Below are 6000 nucleotides of genomic sequence, written 5' to 3'. Positions count from 1 at the left end.
TAGCGTCCCTGCCACTCCCCAGTGACCCAGAAGTTGTGGCCGTGGGCGGAAACCCCCCGGAACGCGGAAGTCAGAGGGAGGTCCGGTGAGCCCCTGAGAATCGCGCCGCTGGTGTGAGGAGTGCTGAGCCCTGACTGAATCGCTTTTCGAACACAGCCAACGTGAGGTGGGCTCGTTTCTTCCAGTAATGTGCAGCGTTGTGAAGGAACTGTGAACCGGCATTGTTCTCCCTAAGCGCGGAAGTTACGTGACCTCGCCGGCAGCCTGTTCGTCAGTCTAAAGACTTTGAACTGGTGCCGCCTGAGTGCAAGCAATGACAAAGCCCGTAGGCGCGTAGAGACTCCACCGGCAAGCAGAGATCCTATCCCGGTGGCAGCCACGTGCAAATGAGATGTTCACTGTGTTGCCTTGCCTTTTTAGATACACGCGCGTACTCCTTGAATGAGCCTTAAAGAGTCCCAAAACGCATTCTGTGCCCAGAGAAGCCTGTATGCATTATTATTGAAACCAACACAAACTGTAAGAGTTATCTTTCCAAATTGAAACGTAATGCAAATGAAATGTTCCTAAAATATTTAATTGGTGGCAGCGATACCAGAATGAACATGTGTTTATTTATTTAAATGAACCAGTATTTATTCTGCTAGGCGAAAGTGATATATAATCTATTGATTTGTGATATTGATTGCTGATAATATTTATTCCATTTATTGATGCTATTTATTCTTGATATTATTTATGGAACTACTCATTACAGAATTGAAGCCCTGAAATGTGTGACTAAAAGAAATGTAAATGTGCTATCCCAATCATCCCTATTTACAGAGAATTTTTACATAAAGGAATCGTATTTTTCTACCGCAGTGGTGTGGTGTCCTTCTTTTTGGTGTGGCTGCACAGGGGGTTATTATTGGGTCAAAGCCGGCTTAACACTACAGCCTTCACTCGCCTTGTCACTTGTGCCAAGCTACCCCCTTTGTGCTGGGATTGCCCATCGCAGGTCCAACATAACATTGGTGCTGAGCGGGTGGGATTGCGAGCCGTGCTTGTTTTGTACCCCATAATAATTCAGTGTGCACCACAGGTACACACCCAGAGTTTTCTCCTAGCGGCCCTCAAATTCAACGTTTTGCTTTTTCCAAATTCTTTCCTGGAGGTGGGTGGAAGTGACCCTCAAAATTCTTATCTTATCTGGTTGTCCACACTTTTCACTGACCAGATGGAATTCGAAATGTCAGAGCTGGAGACCTATACAGTGGCACGGCTCAAGGATTTCTGTCAGGAGAGGGGAGTGTTTGTCAGGCGAGGGGCCAAAAGAGAGGAGCTCCGTACTAGTCTGCGAGCATGGGTGGAAGCACACACGGAGGGAACGGTGGAGGAGGAGGAATCGGACAGAGGTACTGTCATTGATAGTACTGCGGAATGTCTCCCGGGGGTGGGTGAGATGTCAATCAGCCCCAAGGTAACCTCACGGGAGGGCAGCAGTGTGTCATCGAGAGGGTTATCAGAGACCGAGTTAGCTGACAGGAGAGAGGAAAGACTGTTAAGGTGGGAAATAGCAAAAATGGAGTTGGAAGAAAGGAGGGAGGGGAGGAGGTTGGAACATGAGTCCAAGCTGGAGATGGAAGGGAAAAGGTTGGAACACGAGTTCAAGCTACGAGAACTTGACTTCCAGGCCCATAACATCACTCCGAAGGGTGTCGAGTCAAAGGAATTTGCCAGGGAGCCCAGGCCCCATTTACCCAAGGACGTAGTCGCCAGTTATACCGCTGGAGATGACATAGCCAAGTGGCTGGCAGCCTATGAGGTCTTCTTAAGAGCCCATGGGATCCATGAGAAGCATTGGGGTGGTGGATTATACCGGTACATGCCTCCGACAGGTAGGGATGCCCTATTGGCCCTAGACCGGGAGGAACAAGTAAATTACCCCGCCATGAAGGTGGCGCTCATCAGAAAGTTTGGGTTGACCCCCAAGAAATACCGGCAAAGGTTTAGCAAACTGAGCTCACAGAATTGGGTTGACTTCCTGGATTTTGCCAAGAAAGCCCTGGATGGGTGGGTCCAAGGTAATGAGGTGGAGGACTATCGAGGGTTGTACGACCTAATACTCAAGGAACATCTACTCGAGAAATGTCTTCCTGAAATGTCTTCCTGAGCTGAGGCAACACCTGGTAGACAGCAAACCTACTTGCCCCCGTAAGCTTGCTGAGGAGGCGGACATTTGGGCAAGTACCCGAGTGTCCACGAAGGGGACGGGAGGAGATTCTCAGAAGTCCGGACAGGGCGCTTCCCAGAAGAAAGAGGGGGGAGATAACAAGAAACGGGAGTTCTCCAAAGGCCCCCAAAATACCTTTAAGGGGAAAAGTTTCTTCTCCACTTCTAAGGCTAACCCGCAGAAGAACCCTAATCCTGGCCAGAGTCAGCAGCCAAGGGTTATCCATTGTTTTGAGTGAGGTGGTATTGGACATTATAAGGGAGACGTGAAATGCCCAAAGAGACCACCCCCTCCCACTGGAGGAAAGGCCCCGGGAGTCGCTAGTGTAGCGCTCGGGGAGGAGATGCCCTTAGTTAAGGGGAGGGAGTGGGCGGGTGTCACCTTAGTGTCCCTGGGTGATCGGGAGATGGTTCCAAAGATCCAGGTGCCCTCAAATACTACCAAGTATGGGCAATGGGTCACCATCAATGGCCATAGAGGGGAAGCTCTGAGAGATACAGGAGCCAGTATGACTATGGTAAGGAGTCATCTGGTGTCCTCAGAGCAGGTGATTCCAGGCGTACTTCATCCAGCCGCGATGGCTGACGGCAGAATGGGCCACTATCCTGTGGCTGAGGTTCCCTTTGAGTGGGGAGGGGTTGCAGGTTCACTTCGAGTTACCGTAAGCCCCGCCGTGCCAGTTGATTGTCTGCTGGGTAATGATATGGAGCACAATGCTTGGAAAGAGTTGGAATACCGGACTCATACTGAGATGCTGGGTACACCTGCTTGGGCCTGTGTGAGTACCAGGTCTGCGGCTGCTCGGGAGGAGAAGTCGCGTGGGTTGGAACCTGGAACAATGGCCCACCCAGCTGCTGATGAGGGAGCGTCTCGAGGACAGGAGGAGCCTGCCTCGATGTCCATGCCCCGTGAGACGGATAGGCCACCTGTGGAGGTGGACCCGGAGTCCGCGGAGGAGGACATAGTTCCGTTGGAGGACTTGCCAATCCCCGCTGAGTGGCGAGTGGAAGGGGAACCATCCAGGGAGGAACTAAGCAAGGGACAGAGGGAATGTCCCACCCTCGAGGGTCTGAGGCAACAGGCTGAAGCCCAGGCAGCAGGTAACGAGTCTGGGAACTATCGTGTTTACTGGGAGGATGGTCTCCTCTACAGTGAACCCAGGGCACCAGTGCACGGATTGTCACAGGCCCTGGTAGTCCCACAGTGTTACCGAGCCTTCCTATTAGAGTTGGCTCATGAGATTCCCTTGGCAGGACACTTGGGTCAGGACAAGACTTTTGCCCGGCTTGTCCCCCACTTTTATTGGCCTCGAATGAGGGTGGCGTCTGACGCATACTGTCGGTCGTGCGTATCATGCCAAGCCAGTGGGAAAACAGGGATGAAGTTGAAAGCTCCCCTGGAACCACTTCCCGTCGTTGGCACCCCCTTTGAAAGGGTGGGCATCGACATTGCTGGGCCCCTAGATCCACCGACATCATCCGGTCACAGGTTTATCCTGGTACTGGTGGATCACGCCACAAGGTATCCAGAGGCAATTCCTCTGAAAACCATTACTGCACCGGTAGTGGCGAAGGCCCTGATGGGGATCTTTACCCGAGTGGGATTCCCCAAAGAAGTTGTGTCTGACAGGGGGACCAACTTCATGTCAGCGTATATGCGGGCCATGTGGAAGGAGTGTGGAGTGACCTACCGGTTCACCACTCCTTATCACCCACAGACCAATGGTCTCGTGGAAAGGTTCAACCAAACCTTGAAGGATATGATCAGAAGTCTACCCGAAAGCCTGCGGAGGAAATGGGATGTCCTCCTACCCTGTTTGCTCTTTTCCTACAGGGAAGTGCCACAGAAGGGAGTGGGCTTCAGCCCCTTCGAGCTTTTGTACAGGCACCATGTAAGTGGACCTCTAAGCCTGGTGAGGGACTCCTGGGAAAAATCTCCCCGGAAAGTTCCCCAGGATGTGGTGAGCTACATGCTGGCCTTCCGAAGCCAAATGGCTAAGTTGTGGAAGCAAGCTTCTGACAACTTGGAAGCCAGCCAGGCAGTCATGAAAGCGTGGTATGACCACAATGCTCACCCAGTGGAGTTGGAGCCTGGACAGAAGGTGTGGGTGATGGAGCCTGGAGTGCTGAGCGCCCTTCAGGACCGATGGACAGGCTCTTACGAGGTGTTGGAAAAGATGGGCAAGACTACCTATCTGGTGGACATGAAAACCCCTTGGCACCCGCATCGGGTGTTACATGCCAATCGCCTCAAACCCCACTTTGAGAGGCCCGAAGTCATGTTGGTAATGGTGACTGACGGTTCAGAGGAAGAGGACACTGAGCCTCTCCCCGACCTTTTTGCGTCTCAAGAAAAGGATGGGTCGGTGGAGGGAGTGAAACTCTCACCATCCCTGACTCCTGAGCAGCAGGAGGAATGTCGCCAGGTCTTGGGGTCATTTGCTCCTCTGTTCTCCCTTGTCCCGGGCAAGACCCACCTGTGTACCCATGACGTGGACACTGGAGACAGCCCACCTGTGAAGTCGAAGTCTTACCGGCTGTCTGACAAGGTGAAGGCCAGTATCCAAAGCGAGGTAGCTAAGATGCTGGAGCTAGGAGTCATTGAACCTTCAAGAAGCCCTTGGTCTAGCCCGGTGGTATTGGTTCCCAAAGCTGCCCCACCTGGCGCCACACCAGAATTGCGATTCTGTGTGGACTACCGAGGACTAAATTCAGTAACCAAGACAGATGCTCATCCAATCCCTCGGGCGGATGAACTAATTGACCGTTTGGGAGCTGCCCAATATCTCAGTACCATTGACCTTACTGCAGGGTACTGGCAGATTCACATGACTGATGGAGCCAAGGAAAGGTCAGCCTTCTCCACACCTGATGGACACTACCAGTTCTGCGTCATGCCCTTTGGGCTCAAGAACGCTCCTGCCACTTTTCAGCGGCTGGTGAACACGATCCTCACCGGGATGGAGTCATTCTCTGCTGCTTACTTGGATGACATCGCTGTCTTCAGTAACAGTTGGGAGGATCATTTGCAGCATTTGCAAGCTGTTCTCCAGGCCCTGGAACGGGCTGGCTTGACGATCAAGGCCAGCAAATGTCAGATTGGACAGGGGTCGGTAGTGTACTTAGGTCACTTGGTGGGCAGGGGAACGGTGCGGCCCCTTCAGGCGAAAATTGAGGCAATCATGGCCTGGAAGCCCCCCAAGACCCAGACTGAGGTCCGGGCCTTCCTGGGCCTCACAGGTTACTACAGACGATTCGTAAACGGGTATGGCACTATCGTGGCACCCCTTACAGAACTCAGAGCCAAAAAGCAACCCAGGAGAGTCATCTGGACGGAGGCTTGCCAGCGAGCCTTCGACACTCTGAAACAAGCATTGTGTAAAGCTCCAGTCCTGAAGGCTCCAGATTTTTCGAAAGAGTTCATTGTCCAGACAGATGCATCCGACATTGGCATTGGGGCGGTGTTATCGCAACTCAATGAAGAGGGTCTGGATCAACCCGTGGTCTTTCTGTCACGAAGACTGCTTCCCCGGGAACAGAGATGGAGTACCATTGAGCGGGAAGCCTTTGCGGTGGTCTGGGCACTGAAGAAGCTGCGACCATACTTGTTTGGTTCACACTTCCTTGTTCAGACAGACCACCGACCCCTTCGTTGGCTCATGCAAATGAAGGGGGAAAACCCCAAACTGTTGAGGTGGTCTATCTCCCTACAGGGAATGGACTTTCGGGTGGAACACCGGCCCGGAGTTGACCACGCCAATGCAGACGGTCTCTCCAGGTATTTCC

The sequence above is a fragment of the Lissotriton helveticus genome, chromosome 7, assembly GCF_964261635.1.
Source record: "Lissotriton helveticus chromosome 7, aLisHel1.1, whole genome shotgun sequence".
NCBI classification, from domain to species: Eukaryota; Metazoa; Chordata; class Amphibia; order Caudata; family Salamandridae; genus Lissotriton; species Lissotriton helveticus.
The sequence above is the reverse complement of the archived record's forward strand: the minus strand, read 5'-3'. Positions refer to the sequence as shown.